The sequence below is a fragment of the Ovis aries genome, chromosome 6, assembly GCF_016772045.2.
Source record: "Ovis aries strain OAR_USU_Benz2616 breed Rambouillet chromosome 6, ARS-UI_Ramb_v3.0, whole genome shotgun sequence".
Taxonomy (NCBI): Eukaryota; Metazoa; Chordata; class Mammalia; order Artiodactyla; family Bovidae; genus Ovis; species Ovis aries.
This window is the reverse complement of record NC_056059.1, coordinates 104,836,129-104,857,467: the sequence shown is the minus strand read 5'-3', so window position 1 is coordinate 104,857,467 and position 21,339 is coordinate 104,836,129.

Here is a 21,339-nt window from a genome sequence, read left to right as displayed (position 1 = left end):
GGGGACAGACCTGTGCCTTATGGCCTGCTGATATTATTCAGACCAGCTTGTTCACTATGCCTCCCTGTTCCTCCCCATGAGAACCTCAGTAAACGCTTTTGGCCCCCAAATTTCTTTGTGTCCTGACCCACTCTGGTGTTCCTTCAAGTGGCCCTGCATGGCGTGGTATGCCTTATACCTCCAGCGTAAAAACTTCTCCCCTCATAAGAGCCATTTCTGCATCTGTGTGTCTTACCACGCCCATTGAAACAAATACTGGATGCCCTTGAAAGTGAAAGTGAAAAAGTTGCTCAGTCGTGTCCGACTCTTTGCGACCCCATGGACTATACAGTCCATGGAACTCTCCAGGCCAGAATTCTGGAGTGAGTAGCCTTTCCCTTGTCCAGGAGATTTTCCCAACCCAGGAATCGAACCCAGGTCTCCTGCATTCCAGGTGGATTCTTTACCAGCTGAGCCACAAGGGAAGCCCAAGAATACTGGCATGGGTAGCCTATCCCTTCTCCAACGGATCTTTCTGACCCAAGGAATCAAGCTGGGCTCTCCTGCATTGCAGGTGGATTCTTTACCAACTGAGCTATCAGGTAAGCCCTTTATTGAAGCCTCTACATTCCATCCCAAACACTTGCTCATTCCTTCATCCTGGCCTCTGACTCTAAGCCAAGCAGGACCTGGGGACTCAGGAGATAGAAAAATGACTGGAATATGGTCCTCATCATCAAGACCCTCCAGGCCAGGCAGGTGGGGCAGGCAGAACGGCAGCCAAGGCTTGAGTGGGATGCAACAGGAAACACAGACAGGGGACCTCCTGACTCCTGAGATGGGGGAACCTGCAGCTGACAAGCTCCTTGCTGGGCTCCCCCTGTGCCTTTGTGGTCAGAGCGTCCATTCTCTCTCTTGCTGTCACGCATGGAACATTCCAGCATGTCCTTTGACCCGGAGGGAAAACATCGGCCCCTCTGTCCTTCACCGCCCCTTCTCACCCACTGCGCCTTGGTCTCCCTTATCTGATCCCGAACCTCCCTTGCTATTATTGTCCTTCTCCTCCACCTTCTGTCTCTCTGCCCTGACGCCTGCTGGTTGGGGGTGGGGTCTGGCAGTCCGTTTTCTCCAGGGAGATCTGGAAAGAGACCCCGAGGTACGCAGCTCTTGAGTTTAGTCCTCACATAGCCGGGCAAAGGAAGTGTAATTAACACATCAGTGTAATTCACCGGCGAGGAAACCGAGACACAACCACATGGCAGGTGGCTGAGAGGGGTTCAAGGCCACGGCATCCTGGCTTTGCTCCACACTGGGAGGCAGCAATGGGTCGATTTCTTGGCAGTTGAGGCCCTTCTGGGCTCCCCGCCATGCTGCCTGTGTAGTTAAAGGGCTCTTGCCAACAAGGACATGTACCTTAGTTATGAGGCTGTCCAACTCTGTGTTCTAAACCATCCAAAAACAACACAAACAACCTACGTGTCCGACTGAAGGGGGATGATAAATTAAAGTCTTGCTGCAGCCGTACAATGCAGCACTCTGCTGCCGTTAGAGATACTGCCCGAATATTAACTTGCCCATCGTAGTTACTGAGCTAAAAAGAACTTACAAAGTGTAATATGTATGATGATCCATTTGATATAAGTATCTGGCAATGTGTGCAGCTGCCTTTGGGTTGAGATTCAGGTGCTTTTAATTTTCCCCGAGTTCATCTGTGGTATTGTCTGTCTCAATAAGAAGAGGCGTTGTCTAAAACAATACTTTCATTAGAAACAGTCTCTCTTTAATATCTGCAGAGTCTGTCTTCTCAGGCATGTAGAAGGCCCTGGAAGAAGAGAGGGCTTCCCTGATGGCTCAGCTGGTAAAGAATCCACCTGCCAATGGAGGAGACACAAGAGACACAGGTTCGATCCCTGGGTCGAGAAAATCCCCTGGAGGAGGATATGGCAACCCACTCCAGTATCCTGGCCTGGAGAATCCCATGGACAGAGGAGTCTGGTGGGCTACGGTCCACCGGGTCACAAATAGTCAGACACGACTGAGAGAGCATACCCACACACACCCAGGAGCTGGGGGGTCTGATTGTCCACCCTGCTCCCTAGGCTGGGCTGGGAACCCTGAAATACGCTCCTTCTTGGGTGTGGGAGATGCCCACACATGGCCTCTGCAGAAGAGGCTTATCTGTAAATTGGATGCCATAGTCTCCACTGTCCTGGTATGAGTTATGAACACAGCTATGCACGTGAGGATGAGATGGTTGGATGGCATCACCGACTAGATGGACATGAGTTTAAGCAAGCTCTGGGAGTTGGTGATGGACAGGGAGGCCTGGCGTGCTGCAGTTCATGGGGTCACAAAGAGCTAGACACAAGTGAGTGACTGAACTGAACTGATACACGTGAAGCGCCCAGCCTGGTGCAGAGCAAGGACCACAGTGAGGAGCATGCTTGCCTGGTCGGGCTTCCTCTCCCCAGCATCCTGTGCCTCTCCACTGGTCTGTCTCATCTTCCATCACCCTGCCTCTTCTCGCCTCTCCCGTGTCTTCCTTCCTCCCATAACCCCTCCCTCATCACGCTGTCAGATGGGAAGGGACCCCCTGTGTCTGGGCTTCTCCCAGCCTCTTCCCGGAGCTGTTTTTCACCAGTGTGAGCTCATCGAAGCCTCAGAAGCTCCCAAGGAAACAGCCTCATCCTGCCTATTTATAGGATGATGCTGGGGCACAATGTGATGAGCTGGATGGGGTGGCTCACTGTGATGATGGTGAGGAAGATGGCTGCCTCAGTGTAGACGGAGTGATTGGACCTTAACCCTGATGACCAGGTTCAGATGGGGCTCCCCGCCTCCTGCCGGCGGTTAACTTCTCCAAAGAAGCTTTTTCCCTATGCAAACTGGGGATACCAATAGCCCCATGCCCCATGGGCTGTTGTGATGGTTAAAAACAAAAACCTCTAAATTGCGCTTCACAGGAGAGCTGGTCTGGCAGGAGGGGGGCTCTGGATTGGAGGCTGGGGCTAGGAGCAGGGCCGTGTGACTGCGGGCAGCAGGGGGGTGGTGTGCGGAGCCACACCTGGGGCAATGAGCTTCCCTGCAGCCCTTCCAGCCCGATGTTGTAGGGGAGGGAAGTGCATGGGGTTAAGGGCTTCGCAGCAAGTTCATTTCCAGTCCACCTCCCAGACCATTCACTGGCCCCTCTCTCACCAGGACCCATGAAAACCCCGCCACATTTTTCCTTTGCTCCTGATGAACCAATAACCTTGAAAATTTGAAAATAAAATGTCTACAGCCGCACAGCCAACTAAGGCTGCGTGGCTTTGCAGACATTATAAAACATCAAATTAGATGGAAAATTGCCCAGGGTCCCTGTAAATGAAAATTACTCTTTTTATAGGGGGAAAAATGACCCTTATAATAGCAACAAACAATTTCGGGCTCTTCCTTTTATTAGCTGGCTCACATGGAGAACAGGCTTTGTTCATTCCACTGCCCTGGCCCCGGCCAATGTTTTTACAACACTTTGCTTTGCACATTTTCACAGTATTATAACAGGAAAATGAGGTTCTGCCTCTTACTATCCTATTGGGAGTGGACCTTTTCCCTCCCCCAAAGAGGACCTTTAGCCTCTTGACTGGTGCTGGCTGGATCTGGGCTTGCTGTGGGGCACTGGAAAGCGCTCTGGTAGAGGGGATGAGACAAGGAAATCTGCTGTGTGACTTTGGGCTGATTGCTTACCCTCTCTGGGCTATACATCCTTCCTCCATGAAAGGAGAGGGGTGGATTGGCTCAGGGACACTCAATGCTTACAGGAGTCAGCATGGTGATGGCCAAGGGGAAGGCACCACCCCAGGGCCCCAGCCAGGGCCTGTGCCCACCCATTAATGTGCATATTCCAACATTAACATTTTTTTTCTTGCTACAGGACCCTGCAAGAATATTTTGGGACCCAAGTACAGAGAGAATATGCTGCTGGTCTTAGCTTAGTGGTTCTTCAACCAGAGGATGGTTTTTGCCGCCATCATAAGACACGTGATGGTTTTCCCTGGTAACTCAACTGGTAGAGAATCCGCCCATGACATAGGAGACTCTGGTTCAACTCCTGGGTCAGGAAGATCCCCTGGAGAAAGGATAGGCTACCCACTCCAGTATTCAAGGGCTTCCCTGGTGGCTCAGCTGGGAAAGAATATGCCTGCAATGTGGGAGACCTGGGTTCAATCCCTGGGATGGGAAGATCCCCCAGAGAAGGGAAAGGCTACCCACTCCAGTATTCTGGCTTGGAGATGTCCATGGACTTTATTGTCCTTGGGGTCGCAAAGAGTTGGACACAACTTTCACTTTAAGTCATGCGACCATTTCTGAGATATGTTGAATCCTCAAGAGTGGGTGGTCATCAAGTGACGCTCCTGGCATTAGTGGGAGGAAGCAGCGATGCTGCGGAGCATCCCACAGCGCTCAAGATGGTTACCCGTGACAAAGGACTCACCAGCCCCGGACCAACCAACCCCAGGTGTCCACGTGCCAAAGCTGAGACAGGCACCCTTCACAGAGCACTTGAACGGGGATTCGAGACTGGCTGCCCAGGGACTGGTCCCCATCGGCGGACCTGACTCCCCATAGTGCAAAAGGGTGCCTATTGGACCCTGCAAGGCTGGCTGTCAACCCCACAAGTCACCACGCCCCACAAGGTACCTGTGGTCTGACTTCTGTTGGGGGTGAGAGAGCTGCCACCAGCCACCATGCCCGAACCAAGGCCTGGAGAACCAGGAGGGTCAGGTGTTGAGGATGCAGGGCCAAAGCCCCAAGGGAAAAGGAGGCACGTGGGCGTTGCAAACTGTTTTTGATGAGTTCTGGCCCTCTCTCCTCCTGGGTTCCCACATGGGGGTGGTGGGCAGGGGCGCAGAGATTTCAGTGGAGGCACCTCCCTCGTTCACCCTCTCACATCCATTTCTTTCTTGCACACGAGAGGAAATAAACTGATCTTTTAAAACCTCCAAAGTGGACTCTAAGAAGGCCTAGTGAGCAGAGGACTGGGCATCAGGACCTTAGGCTCCAGCTCAGGCAGGTGTGATCATGGACGTCCATTCTGCTCTCTGATTTTCTGTTTTCCAGTCTGTAAAATGGGCGAGTGGACACAGGCTCCCAAGTCCTGTAGCTCAAAAAGTGTGGGTGTTTCCTGATGCAAAGTACAAATCCAGGCCTGGGGCTGGCATATCCAGTGGGTCCCAAGTATCACTCTGGTCTGCTTACCTTGGGTCAGCTAAGTCACGGATTGTGGACCTGGACTTTGGGAAAGTCAGGATTGTCTTGTGTTCCAGTAAGGACCTACTATACAGCATGTGGAACTACATTCAGCATCTTATAATAAGCTATAGTGGGAAAGAATGTGGAAAAGAATATATATATATATACACACACACATATATGTCTTCCCAGGTGGTGCTAGTGGTAAAGAACCCGCCCACCAATGCAGAGACATGAGAGACGTCTATTCGATTCTTGGGTCAGGAAGATTCCCTGGAGGAAGGCATGGCAACCCACTCCAGTATTCTTGCCTGGGAAATCCTATGGACAGAGGAACCTGGTGGGCTACAGTCCATAGGGTCACAAAGAGTCAGACACGACTGAAGTGACTTAGCTTGCACACATATATATGTGTGTGCACACTAAATCGCTATATATATATATATATATATATATATAACTGAAATACTGCTGTACACTTGAAACTAACTCTTCAATTAAAAAAACAACAACAGAGAATGACCTACTAAAGGATGAGGCACCGCCCACCTACAATGCCCAAACTCCTACTCTGGGGAAATGAAAACCCTCAGAGTCATTCTGATATAAGGCGCAGTTTCAATACACTGCACTTTCAACAGTACATGAACCGTGAACTTCCAGATGTTCAAGTTGGATTTAGAAAAGGCAGAGGAACCAGAGATCAAATTGCCAGCATCCACTGGATTATAGAAAAAGAAAGAGAATCCCAGAAAAACATCTACTTCTGCTTAACTGACTACACCAAAACTTTTGACTATGTGGATCACAACAAACTGGAAAATTCTTAAAGAGATGGGAATACCAGACCACCTTACCTGCTTCCTGAGAAACCTGTATGCAGGTCAGGAAGCAACAGTTAGAACTGGACATGGAACAACAGACTAGTTCCAGACTGGGAAAGGAGTACATCAAGGCTGTATATTGTCACCCTGCTTATTTAACTTCTATGGAGAGTACATCATGTAAAATGCTGGGTTGGATGAAATACAAGCTGGAATCAAGATTGCTGGGAGAAATATCAATAACCTCATATATGCAGATGGCATTACCCTTATGGCAGAAAGTGAAGAGGAACTGAAGAACCTCTTGATGTAAAGGAGAGTGAAAAAGCTGGCTCAAAACTCAACATTCAAAAAATGAAGATCATGGCATCTAGTCCCATCACTTCATGGCAAATAGATGGGGAAACAGTGGAAACAGTGTCAGAATTTATTTTTTTGGGCTCCAAAATCACTGCAGATGGTGACTGCAGCCAAGAAATTAAAAGATGCTTGCTCCTTGGAAGAAAAGCTATGACCAACCTAGACAGCATATTAAAAGGCAGAGACATTACTTTGCTGACCAAGGTCCATCTAGTCAAAGCTATGGTTTTTCCAGTAGTCATGTATGGATGCGAGAGCTGAACCATGAAGAAAGCTGAGAGCTGAAGGATTGATGCTTTTGAACTGTGGTGTTGGAAAAGACTCTTGAGCCTCCCTTGGACTGCAAGGAGATCCAACTAGTCAATCCTAAAGGAAATCAGTCCTGAATATTCATTGGAAGGACTGATGCTGAAGCTGAAGCTCCTACACTTTGGTCACCTGATGCGAAGAACTGACTCATTGGAAAAGACCCTGATGATGGGAAAGACTGAAGGCAGGAGAAGACGGGGATGACAGAGGATAAGATGATTGGATGGCACCACCGAATTGGTGGACAGGAGTTTGAACAAACTTTTGAGGTTGGTAATGGACAGGGAAGCCTGGAGTGCTGCAGTCCATGGGGGTCACAAAGAGTCGGACACAACTGAGGGACTGAACTGATACTGATATTGACTACCTCAAACTAGAAATACGCACAGCAAAGGAAACCAACAATAAAACGAAAGGCAACGTACAAAATGGGAGAAGATATCTGCAAATGCTATATCTGATAAAGAGTTGATATCCAAAATATATAAAGAACTCATACAACTCAGTAACAAGGAAGACTGATTAAGCCTGCACCTCCATGTTCATCACAACATTATGCATAATAACCAAGATGTGAAAGCAACCTAAGTGTCCATCAGCAGATGAATAGCTAAAGAAGATCATACACGTACACAGAAATACTACTCAGTCATAAAAAGGATGAACTCTTGCTATTTGGGACAACACGGCTGGACATTAAGGGCATTATGCTAAGAAAAATAAGTCAGGCAGAGAAATAACAAACCCAGAAGGTGGAATACAAGCAGACTAACAAACAAAAGAGACAAACAGACAGAAAAATAAATGAACAAACCAAACTAAGCAAAAGCAAACATGCAGATACGGCAAACAGGACAGTGGTTATGGGGAGGGTGTGCTCTGGAGGCGGTGGGCAGGGCGAAACGGGTGAATTATGAGGGTCAACGATACAATGGCAAGAGAACACTAAGTTTTTGGAGGTGAGCGAGTGGGAGGGCACACAGAAGTAGGAATACAATGCTGTGTACATAAAACAAAATGGTACAGGTCAGTGTCACCTCGATTACAAATGAATGAGTTTTTAGAATTAAAATAACCATTCAGAGTTGAGACTCGGAAAGCTTAGTGACTTCCACTCCAGCTACCTTGTAAGAGGTGCTTTCTGCCCTGCTCTTCATCTCCTGTTACCCTGTGACCCGGGATGGAGGGCCGCCTTCCCCCAGCTTGCTGTGCCGCCACCCCTGTTTCTGGGGTGCGTAAGTGATCAGACTCATGCCTCTACTCCTCTGTTATCGTCATTCAACCCCTCAGTCGTGTCTGACTCTTTGTGACCCCATGGACTGCAGCACGCCAGGCTTCCCTGTCCATCACCAACTCCCGGAGCTTGCTCAAACTCATGGCCATTGAGCTGGTGATGCCATCCAACCATCTCATCCTCTGTCATCCCCTTCTGCCTTCAGTCTTTCCCTGCGTTAGGATCTTCCGCACTCATGTGTTTATTTTTATTTTTGTTTCCCTTGCCTGAGGAGATATTTCTAGAAAGATATTGCAAAGACTGATGTCCAAGAGTGTGCTGCCCATGTTTTCTTCTAGGAGTTTTATGGTTTCAGGTCTTACAGTCAAGTCTTTAATCCATTTCAACTAATGTTTGTGTATGGTGTGAGACAGCAGCTCAGTTTCATTTTTAAGACCTGAAAAGTATAAGATATTGTTGATAGAAATTGAAAAAGACACAAATAGTTGGAAAGATATTCTGGGCTCATGGATTGGAAGAATGAACATTGTCAAAATGTCCTTATTACCTAAAGCAATCTGCATATTCAGTGCAATCCTTATCAAAATCCCAAGGACATTTTTTGAAGAATAGAAAAAAAAAATTCATACAGCACCATAGACAATCTTGAATAGTCAAAGCAATCCTGAGAATAAAGCTAGAGGTATCATAGTCCGTGATTTCAAATTATACTACAAAGCCACAGTAATTAAAACTGCATAATACTGGCAGGAAAACAGATACAGGAATCAGTGGAACAAAACTGAGAGCCCAGAAATAAAACCACATATACATGGACAATTAATTTATAACAGAAGAGCAAAGAACACACAATGGGAGATGAATAGCCTCTTCAATGGTGTTGAGAAAACTGGACAGCCACATGCCAAAAGAGAAAGAGAGAGAGAAACTAAATGCTAATTGTAAAAGATGCCCCTGGAAAAGCAAAGCGGGAAATTGTGGCAGGAATCCTAAGCTCAAATCCTTATTTCAATGTCCAAATTCTGGGTGTGAGCTGGTTGTTTGACTGTAAAATGCCCAGGCAGCATCTCAAAGTGGCAGGTTTCTCATCACAGCCCTTCTGGCTGCTGTGTGTGGAGGGGGCTGGACAAGGCTAGGATGGGCGGGCGGGCGGGGCGCAGCCAGGGAGAGAGGCTGGTGTCTTAGTCCAGCGTGGGAGTAGTGGGTATGGTGAGAAGGGTTTGGATTTGGGCTGCAGGGAGGTAGTTATGATGACTAACTGCAGCTAGGAGGACGTTTATAGCCCAATTTTCATGAAATGGAAACCAGAGGGGAAAAAAACGTAGGGGATTAAGAAATGGGCTTAAGGTCACGGAGCTAAAGGCTATGTATGAATCCATAATGTGCACCCATCGGTGCCCCTGAGGCATGTGTTTCCTGGGGTGGGACATGTCTGACCCACCACAGTCCCCGCCCTGAGCACCCTGGGTTCTGGCACACTGTAGGGTCTCCGTGTCATTAAAGGAATTTGGTTGCAGCCTACAGGGAGCCCCCTGGGCGCCGCCATAGTTCATTCTGGCTAGTGACCACTAGAGGGCAGCAGTGCCTTTCCCGCCGCACAAAGTCTCTGGACACTGGCTTCAGCTGAGTTAACCCCCATCTTGTCCCAGGTCACCCAGGGCTTGGACACTTTGGGAAGGAAGGGCCCCATCGATGATCATCCATCCACCAACTCCAGCTGTCCCCCCAAGCCAGAGGAAAAGAGCAAGCTTGAGGACCTTGGCGGAAGACTGGACAGGGGCCGTCAAGACCTCAGTAACTCACTACTCCTTTCCTTGGTCCCCAACTCACATCCCAGAAAGGGAAGACAAGAAGAAGGGACTTGCCCAGGTCACATGGGGACTGGGTGCCGTGTGGTCACCCTGTTCTCTGAGACCTGCTCCAGCGCTTCTCTCTGTGACCCCGGAGGGGCTTCCTTTAGTCCAGCTGATACTGGGAGGCTGTTTGGAGAGGGTTCAGAGGCACACAATCAAATCAGTGTCCTAAGAAGAGACAGAGAGAGGGCTGGAGGGCCCATCAGGGAAGAGACCCCCTCTGACAGCCTGCTGATCCCATCCTGGTCTCTCTTTTCAGTCCACAGAATGGAAGGCAGTACCACCTGTGAAAGGCAAGCATCGTTAAAGTTCTCAATTTCAGTTATCCTGGCATCAGCCAAGTGTGGATTGATTTTTTTAAGCATCCACACAGCACGGCAACTTGGCCTTTGAGAATCCTCTATCGCTTCAAAAAGGCACATAGAAAGGTCACAGGGATTGTTTCCCAAATCCCCACATAAATATTTGCTCCGTTGGCTGAGAACCTCATTCGCGTGTGTAAATCTATTTATAATTAACTGCATTTGGCAGGGCTTCCTGTCCTCAGCTCAAGGCCAGCTTTGGATGCTCTGGCTTTTCCTGTTGACAGTCGGCACATCCAGACAAAGCTTTTGGCTTCTCCAAGCAGCACCCCTTTCCCCTGACTCATATCCACAGGGGTGCCTATGAAGGCCCCACCCATGCTCCTAGGCCAGGCCTTGCCCTCCAGCCCCATCTCCGCTCCCTGCATGACTCCTAGTAATTGCAGTTGTTCACGTCTATAGATGAACCACTCATATGCCAGCCTCTTTTCTGAGTACTTCCATGCCATCACTCATCAACACAACACTTGGCACAGCCCTCTTCACTAGGTGTTATCATTAACCCCATTTTACAGATGTGAAAACTGAGGCCAAGAGCTAGGTATAAAGGACAGAGTTCAGATTGGAACCAGGTGTGAGGCTGGAGAGTGTGTTTCCTTCACCTGTACGTGGTGCCCTGTCTGATGCTGAGCCATGTGACAATGCCCAGGATGCTCTTCAGTGGGTCACCCCGCCACACCTCTGCCAGAGCTATTCTCTCCTCCTGACTCCCCCCGCCCCCCACCTGGCTTCAGCGGGCAACCGCAACTGCTCCCCCACACTTCTCCTTAGACCCTCTATTCCAGAAGCCTTCCTAAGGTCAAAGCTTCCCTGGTAGCTCAGCTGGTAAAGAATCTGCCTGTAGAGCAGGAGACCTCAGTTTAATTCTTGCGTCAGGAAGGTCCGCTGGAGAAGAGATAGGCTACCCACCCCAGTAGTCTTGGTCTTCTCTGGTGGCTCAAATGGTAAAGAATCTGCCTGCATATGTGGGAGACCTGGGTTCCATCCCCGGGTTGGGAAGAGCTGCTGGAGAAGGAAACGGCTACCTACTCCAGTATTCTGGCCTGGAGAATTTCATGGACAGAGGAACCTGGCAGTCTACAGTCCATGGGGTCGCAAAGAGTTGGACAGGACTGAGCCGCTAACGCTTTCACTTTTCCTAAGTACCTGTGGGGGAATTATCAGTTTATACCCAGGATTCGTCCACCAGTGGGAGAAGACTGCTTGTCACCATTGCTTTAGGCCGATCATCTGTATTCCTTTGCTTCTGTCTTCCCAAGGTCGCCCCAACCCTCTGTGTGATGCTGGGGACCGCTCATGGCAGTGGTCCTCAACCTTTTGGCGTCAGGGACAGGTTTAGTAGAAGACAATTTTCCCACGGACCAGGAGGGTGGGGATGGTTTCAAGATGACCCAAGCACACTGCATTTATTGCATCGGCTCCCCCTCAGATCTTCAGGGGTTATATCTCAGAGGCTGGGGGCCTCTGGTCTATGGGTTTATCCTGTTTGCCTATTCTGGTGGGAGAATCATCAGAGGCGGGGTGATTTCAAAATCAAAACAAACCCCACTTTGTGAGCAGCCAGGACATTTCCCGTGGGGCCCCATCAAAGTATCTCCCCCCCAACACCCCTCCCCTCGACCCACAGCCCAGGATGGGTAACATCTGACCATTTCATTCCCCGAACAGGAGCCACAAAAGAACGTTGCCAAATAAGATGTAAAAACATGCAGCCATGGAACCAGGAGGAAGGAGGATTATTCTACAGCCGAGAGTCTGAGGTGCCGGCGAGAAGCTGGTCACATGATCCCGGAGGGGGAGGGGGACGGGGGGATGGAGGAGCTGGTCCAAGACTATTTCTGCCTGACTCCCTGCCTTTTCAGGTAAGTTACCTCATCTTTGAAGACTCCCCTTTGTCGTCTTAAAGATGGAAAAAATCGTTTTGCTCTAAATGCATCTCGGGTTGGTTTTTTATTTTTTGGAACAACATGTATTGCGGGTCAGTGTGTCCTGAGGACTTTGTGAACTTAAGCATCACGGAGAATAGAGGGGTCATGAGAATGGGGGAGACCCCCAGTTGGAGGTGGGATGGGGAGAGTCGAGCTCCTTCTTCGGATGGATCCCTCTGCAGTATCCACGCTCTGAAGGGGGTGCTTACTCCAGGGCCCAGTGTCCTCGGAGGAAGCACAACCTGTGGCCGGAGATAAGTAGGAGCTGTAAATCCATTTGATGAAGCCTGGAATCACTGTCCATTCAGGCGGCATTCAGGCGGCAGCGAGGGAGGCTTATCAGCGCTTTCAGGAGGCCTGTGACACCGATAAGACGGAAACCAGCTCTGTGTGCTGCCTGGGAAGCCAGCAACGCCTGTGCTGGGTGCTTGGGAGCCAGGACTCAGCAGGGCCAAAGGCTGTCAAGAGCATCGTTTTAGGGGGGCTGTGGTCCTCCACCGCCAGCCTCCGTGGCTGCCTCTCAGAACAGGGTTTTCAGTTCTTCAGCGTGTGACTGCGGGTCCACATACATTTTGCAGCATCAAAAACTGTGCATGTGAATTAATTATCCTCTTTTTGTTCATACGTGTCATAACCATGAACTTTTCAGAAAAAGAGGATTTGACTAATTTTCCATCAATGAGTCCTTCATGTCTCTTCCCTTAAATTAAAACAACACCATTCTTTGTCTTATAAATATGTTGCTCCACAGTGTGAACTTGCTGAATCATTCCATTTGAAACTGCATGGAGAGGCAAGGGGTTTGGGAGGGATGAGGAATGAGGTGTTGGTGGTTTGGGGCGTCTAAGAGGCAGGAGACCCCACGGGACGCCGTGTGGGACTCAGAGCAGCTGGTGGAGGAGTGCGGATTCAGGCATGGAGGCAGGGTGGGAAGAGGAAAGGGGAGGTTGGCTGCTCAGTCTGGTGGGAACGTTCTATCGAGTCTGTGGGCTGGAGCAGAGAATTCTACGACGATGCCAACAAGAAGGCGTCCCAGGTGACACTGGTAAAGAACCCACCTGCCATTGCAGGAGATTTAAGAGACACAATTTCGATCCCAGGGTTGGGAAGATCCCCTGGAGGAGGGCATGGCAACCCACTCCAGTATTCTTGCCTGGAGAATCCCATGGACAGAGGAGCCTGGCACGCTAGTCCATGGGGTCACAAAGAGTCAGACACAAATGAAGAGGCTTAGCATGCATGCATGCACACCAATAAGAAGGGAACACACGGAATAAAAAATACATGGAAGAGAAAGCACAAACTGCCAGAGGGGCATTTGAAAGGATGTCAAAATGGGCAAAGACGCCAGGGACATCGTTTCTGGGTCTGCGACTCTTCTAACTTTATTTTTCCCTTTCCTCAGAGAGCAGATAGGATAACCTGGTGAAGAAGTCGTGAGGATGTCAGATAATGTTCATCCATCAGGAGGCCAGGAGATGGGCGTCCCACACAGATGTCCTCTGTACCTGGAAGAGATCAGTGTATGTTCCTGCTGGGGCTCAGTGGGGAGCTGGGGAACCAGACCTCCTCCAGGCCCTGGCCAGTAGCTGAGGTGTGAGGTGTGTGGAATGTGAAGTCAAGTGGGCTTTAGAAAGCATCACTATGAACAAAGCTAGTGGAGGTGATGGAATTCCAGTGGAGCTGTTTCAAATCCTAAAAGACTATGCTGTGAAGGTGCTGCACTCCATATGTCAGCAAATTTGGAAAACTCAGCAGTGGCCACAGGACTGGAAAAGGTCAGTTTTCATTCCAATCCCAAAGAAAGGCAATGCCAAAGAATGCTCAAACTACCGCACAGTTGCACTCATCTCACACGCTAGTAAAATAATACTCAAAATTCTCCAAGCCAGGCTTCAGCAATACATGAACCGTGAACTTCCAGATGTTCAAGCTGGTTTTAGAAAAGGCAGAGGAACCAGAGATCAAATTGCCAACATCCACTGGATCATCGAAAAAGCAAGAGAGTTCCAGAAAAACGTCTATTTCTGCTTTATTGACTATGCCAAAGCCTTTGACTGTGCGGATCACAATAAACTGTGGAAATTTTTTAAAGTGATGGGAATACCAGACCACCTGACCTGCCTCTTGAGAAACCTATATGCAGGTCAGGAAGCAACAGTTAAACTGGACATGGAACAACAGACTTGTTCCAAATCGGAAAAGGAGTACATCAAGGCTGTATATTGTCACCCTGCTTATTTAACTTAGATGCAGAGTACATCATGAGAAACGCTGGGCTGGAAGAAGCACAAGCTGGAATCAAGATTGCCGGGAGAAATATCAATAACCTCAGATATGCAGATGACTACATCCTAATGGCAGAAAGTGAAGAGGAACTAAAAGCCTCTTGATGAAAGTAAAAGTGGAAAGTGAAAAAGTTGGCTTAAAGCTCAACATTCAGAAAATGAAGATCATGGTATTTGGTCCCATCACTTCACGGGAAATAGAAGGGGAAACAGTGGAAACAGTGTCAGACTTTATTTTTCTGGGCTCCAAAATCACTGCAGATGGCGATTGCAGCCATGAAATTAAAAGATGCTTACTCCTTGGAAGGAAAGTTATGACCAACCTAGATAGCATATTAAAAAGCAGAGACATTCCTTTGCCAACAATGGTCCGTCTAGTCAATGCTATGGTTTTTCCAGTGGTCATGTGTGGATGTGAGAGTTGGGCTGTGAAGAAAGCTGAGTGCTGATGAATTGATGCTTTTGAACTGTGGTGTTGGAGAAGACTCTTGAGAGTCCCTTGGACTGCAAGGAGATCCAACCAGTCCATTCTGAAGGAGATCAACCCTGGGTGTTCACTGGAAGGACTGATGCTAAAGCTGAAACTCCAGTACTTTGGCCACCTGATGCGAAGAGTTGACTCATTGAAAAAGACTCTGATGCTGGGAGGGATTGGGGGCAGGAGGAGAAGGGGATGACAGAGGATGAGATGGCTGGATGGCATCACTGTGTCGATGGACGTGAGTCTGAGTGAACTCCAGGAGTTGGTGATGGACAGGGAGGCCTGGCGTGCTGCGATTCAAGGGGTCGCAAAGAGTCAGACACGACTGAGTGACTGAACTGAACTGAACTGAACTGAGGTGTGTGGTTGCCTCGCTGTGGACCAGCCCAGAGCACCCAGCCAGGAGTGGAGCATGTAGGCTGTGGAGGGGCGTATTCAGGCTTTGGAGGTTCTGCAGTGGAGCATCTGTGTGTTGCCAGCCAGTCTCTTTCCCTCTCTGAAACTTTTGAGCAAATGTCTAAGCTCCCACTCTGCCCTTTGAGCTCCCATAACGCAAGTCTTAAAATGTCCTCCAATAGAGTCCTCTCGGGTAATTCCTCCATCGGTAGAAACAGCAGTGGGCTCAGAGTCTGGAACGTTCGGTGTGAGTACAAATCCTGCCACTTGTTGGCTGGGTTACCTTTGGCAATTTACTAACCCTCTCTGAGTATAGCTTTCTCCCCAAAGATCTCTGTGGTGCTGTGTTAAAGAACAAATTTCAGCTATACTCTTCACAGGAAGAAGTGGCTAGACAATTGGGGAGGGGGGCATGGAGTGGGTAGGAAAGTAATAATCGAATAATTTATTGGGAGATGATTTCAGTTATAATTCTGGAATACTGGAAATACACTGGAAAAAAAAAGATGAAGAATTATAAACACCACAACTCAGATCCAGTAGATGTTAACATTTTGTCATGCATGCTCAACGTTAACAGAAAACAAAAATATTACTGGGACTTCCCTGATGGCTCAATGGTAAACACTATGCCTGCCAGTGCAGGAGACCCAGGTTTGATGCATGCTTAAGCTTAAAAAAAAAAAAAAATTACTGGGACTTCCCTGGTGGCTCAATGGTAAAGAATATGCCTGCCAGTGCCGGAGACCGAGGTTCGATCCCTGATCTGGGAAGAGCCCACATGCTGTGGAGCAGTCAGGCTCGGGTACCACAACCACTGAGCCTGTGTGTTTTAGAACTAGAACCCGGGAGCTGCAACCACTGAGCCCGTGTGCCACAATCACTGAAGTCCAAGCACCTAAAGCCTGTGCTCCACGATAGAGAAGCTGCTGCAGTGAAAAGCCCAGGCATTACAACGGATAGGATCACCCCTCCCTGCAACAACAGAGAAGCGCACACAGCAACCAAGACCCAGCTCAGCCAGAGATAAATAAAATTATTAAAAATCAAACATTACTGGTAAAATTGAAATTCTGTTTCCATCCCGGTGCTGTGTTCACTTCCCTGTTCCCAGAAGCGACCAGTCACATGAATGCAATGTGTTTCCAGTCCATTCTCTTATGTATCTAAAAAACTTTTAAGAGTCTTGCTGCAGCTAAGTTGCTTCAGTTGTGTCCGACTCTGTGCGACCTCATAGACGGCAGCCCACCAGGTTCCCCCGTCCCTGGAATTCTTCAGGCAAGAACACTGGAGTGGGTTGCCATTTCCTTCTCCGATGAATGAAAGTAAAAAGTGAAAGTGAAGTTGCTCAGTCATGTCCGACCCGAGTCTTAAATATATACAGTTATCCTAGGGGAGAGTCGCTCAGTTGTATCGCTCTTTGCGACCCCATGGACTATACAATCTATGGAATTGTCCAGGCCAGAATGCCCTTCCCTTCTCTAGGGGATATTCCCAACCTAGGGATCGAACCCAGGTCTCCCGCCTTGCAGGCAGACTGTTTACCAGCTGAGCCCCAAGGAAAGCCCTTCTAGGGGACATACCCTCCTTGTTAGACAATAGTTATTGAAGCTGGTGCTCCTTGAATCACGGGCAGCTGATTTATTCATGTTAACTGCTGTGTAATATTTCATGGAAGGAATATATTAGAATGTATTCATTTTTCTGTAGGACTTTTAGGCTCTTTCTCTTTGTTCCATTATAGCCAACAATGAGGTGGTAATGAACGTCCTCGTTTATGTCTCCTTGTGACAGTTTGTCTGAGCTATATCCCCAGAAAGGAAAAAGCTTTACCAAATATTTGGAAATTGCTCTTTTTTTTAAAAAAAAAAAATATCCAACTGTACTTATTTACTTTTGGCTGTGCTGGGTCTTCGTTGCTGTGTGGGCTTTCTCTAGCTGCGGTGAGCAGGGGCTTCTCTCTAGCTGTGGTGGCTGCTCTTGTTGCAGAGCATGGGCTCTAGGGCGTGGGGGCATCAGCCGCTGCAGCTCCCAGGCTCCAGAGCACAAGCTTAGCAGTTGCGGTACATGGGCTGAGTTATTCCTAGGCATGTGGAATCTTCCCGGATCAGGGATCGAACCCACGTCTCCTGCCTTGGCAGGTGGACTCTTCACCACTGAGCCACCAGGGAAGCCCCATAAAAAAAACCCTTGCGTTATATTTATCATTGGATGCATTCTTTGGATCTTGTTTAAGAATTGTTTCCTTATCCTAAAAATACAAAGATACTCTGCCATGTTTTCTTTTAAATATTTTAAAATACGGTTTTACTTACAAGTCTGTCATCCCTCTCAAATTTATTTTTGTGTATAAGGAAGAGATAAAATTTCCATTTTTCCCTAAGCAGATATCCTGTTATCCCAGCAGCACTTACTGTGTTGTCTATTGTTTTTCCACTGATCTGTCATGGTTTCTCAGCAATTTACCAAATTTCACTTGTTCTGCTCCACTGGCTATTTTTTTTTTTTAATCCCTGCATCAGTACTCTAGCATATTAATTTTGTAACATCTTGATGTTTTAAGGAAATTCTCCTCCTTTTCTTCTTCTTTCGCAAAATTTAATAAATTTTTTACATTTTCTCTATAAATTTTAGGTTCAGCATATCAAGATCTCTCCTCTTGGGGTGTTCACTGAACACACTGAATTTCAGTTAAGTTGAGATTCATAAATTATGACTTATGTCTTTACCCATATAGGACATTCTTTTATGTCCTTTAATGAAGTTTTAAAATTTTCTCCTTAAAGTCTGCACACATATTTACTTTTATTTCTTTTCAGGTATCTTTTGGGGTTTGCTGCTATTGTATAAGGAATTGGTTTTTACATTGCATTTCCCAATTAGTTTTTGATATGACTGCTATTCCTTTTTACTTATAAAATATTGAATAAATAATAACTTATTTTCCTAAAAGACCTATCTTCTGTCCTGAATCTTATTTTGAGCCCTTTCATGAACTTCTTTAAAGCTTTATCCCATATGTTTCTAGCCCCCAAATATATTTTATGCTTTGCCTGTTTTCATTTTTTACATAAATGAAATCATTTTGCATATCCTCTTCTGTTATTTATATTTCCTCCTCACTGTAGGTACCTGAGATTCAGCTGTGTTATTATGTACCATTGTAATATATTCATTATTATTATCATTATATGACTACAACAGCTTGTTTTTCCATTGATAACATTTTGACTTCTTTCCAGTTTTGTTACTGTAAACATTCTGTTATGAACATCCTTAGACATATTTGTAAGAAACGTGTGCTAGAATTTCCCTAGGGTATATTCTAGAGTTAAAATTGCTGGATCACAGAGCATACACATCTTCAGATTTACTCTTGCTGATGCTCAGTTGCTTTAGTCGTGTCCAACTCTTTGTGACCCCATGGACTGTATCTTCCAGGCTCCTCTGTCCGTGGGATTCTCCAGGCAGGGATACTGGAGTGGGTTGCCATGCCCTCCTCTAGGGGATCTTCCTGACCCAGAGACTGAATCTGGGTCTCCTGCATTGCAGGTGAATTCTTTACCGCTGAGCCACTGGGGAAGCGCTACATCAAATCTTTTTCCAAGAATATATCCATTATCAATGTGTCAGTTGCCTTATGTCCTCACCAACACTTGATATTGTCATATTTAAAATCTTTAAGCATGTTTGTAGAAACAAAGGGCTTTAATTGAAGATTTGCTTTAAAGGTATAGTTGGAAATCATCTGTCCTGATCCACCCATCCTCATCACTGGGGAAAGAACTAAAGTTAACAAAGGGGGAAATAGACATGAAAACATTTTGTAAATCGCAAAAGGCTCAAGGGTAAAGAAACTGCCTGCAGTGGAGGAGATGCAGGAGAGCATCTACCTGGAGCGCAGGTAATTTTTTAGGGCTTCCCAGGTGGTTCAGATATTCAACAATCTGCCTGCAATGCAGGAGACCTGGCTTTGATCCCTCGGTTGGGAAGATCCCCTGTAGAAGGAAATGGCAACGCAAGCCGGTATTCTTGCCTAGAGAATCGCATGGACAGAGGAGCCTGGTGGGCTACAATCCACGGGGTTGGACATGACTTAGCGACTAACACTTTCACTTTATTTCCACGTAAGAAGTTATCATTGTCAATCAACTGAGAGTATCTCAGAGAATCAGTAGACAATGTTACAGCATGACTCCAAATTTTTCCTCTCTCAAGCTAAAGGACCTACAGGCTCAGAATGTCTGCAGAGCTGAAGGCCAGTGGAAGGATGCCTATTCGGTGACGGTGACAGTGATCTGAGCCCATCTTCTAAATAAGGAACATCTTCCAATTTTATAGCATCTTCAGATGGGTTGATTCTGAAGCCTTGGGATCAAACTGTGTGTGCTAAGTTGCTTCAGTTGTGTACGACTCCTTGCGAGCCTACGAACTATAGCCCACCAGGCTCCTCTGTCCATGGGATTCTCCAGGCAAGAATATTGGAGTGGCAGTTATTACAAAGAACACATTTGAGTCCGTTCTAATGAGGTGGATGAAACTGGAGCCTATTATACAGAGTGAAGTAAGTCAGAAAGAGAAACACCAATACAATATATTAACGCTTATATATGGAATTTAGAAAGATGGCAACAACAACCCTATATGTGAGACAGCAAAAGAGACACAGAAGTAAAGAACAGACTCTTGGACTCTGTGGGAGAAGGCGAGGGTGAGATGATTTGAGAGAATAGCACTGAAACCTGCATATTACCATATATGAAAGAGAGGACCAGTCCAAGCTCGATGCATGAAACAGGGCACTCAAAGCCGGTGCGCTGGGACACCCACCCAGGCGGATGGGATGGGGAGGGAGGTGGGAGGGAGGTTCGGGATGGGGACACATGTACACTCATGGTTGTTTCATGTCGATGTATGGCAGAAACCACCACAATATTGTAAAGTAATTAGCCTCCAATTACAATAAATAAATAAACTAATTAAAAAAAGAATACTGGAGTGGGCTGCCGTGCTCTCCTCCAGAGGGTTTTCCAACCCAGAGACTGAACCCACGCCTTCTTTGGCTCCTGCACTGCAGGCAGATTCTTTTACCACTGAGCAACAGGAGATTAAGGTGAAGTGAATTAAAAAGCAACCACCTGAGCACCTTTCCTTGTCTTTGGGTGGCTGCCAGGAAATCCTTGAATAATAAGCAGTGCTGCATTTTAGGAACTTGATTACAAAAGTTTCTGAAATGTATATCCAAGGCCCAGATAATTCCTGGGATGCTTTCACGCTGCAGGAATGTAAACCTCAGTTATCACTGCTGACTGATGGCCATTTTCTACATATTGTGCTCTTTTTCCCTACTCTTTCTTCTCCTCCAACAGTTAATTAGTTTCAAGAGCAGTTTGCTACTCTCTAGCAAGTTCTTTTTTTATTTTATTTTATCCGAGCATAATTGTGTTAATTTCTGCTATACAGACAAAGTGATTCAGTTATACAGACATACATATATATAGATATATATTTTTATATTCTGTTCAATTATGGTTTATTACAAGATATTGAGTATAGTTCCCTATGCTATTCCGTAGAACCTTCTTGTTTATCCATCCTCTGTGTAATCGTTTGCATCTGCTAATCCCAAACTCCCAATCCTTCCCTCCCCCTTGGCAACAAGTCTGTTCTCTATGTCTGTGAGTCTGTTTTTCATAGACAAGTTCTTTTGTGTCATATTTCAGATTCCTCGTACAAATGATATCATATTATCCTGGCAGTTCTTGATCTGATTGTGTACAGATCTGAATATTGTGCGAATGCAGAAAATGATTTCACGTTATTAGCACTTCTGCAGATCAACGAGGCTTAAACTGTGAGGATTTTTGCCTAATGGTCCTCAGTTGCTTGACATCGCCCCTGGGTGTGAAGGCGCAGTACTGATGTCAGCGAATTGCTCCGAGAGAGACAAGACTGAAGATTTAGATTTTAGATGACTCAGGAAGGAAAGACAAGGGTTCTGTTCAGATTTCTGCTGCTGACTCCAGTCCAGTCATGTTTTATGGAAGAGCTCACTCAGAGCTCCATGGGAATGAGTGCCCGCCCGCAAGAGGT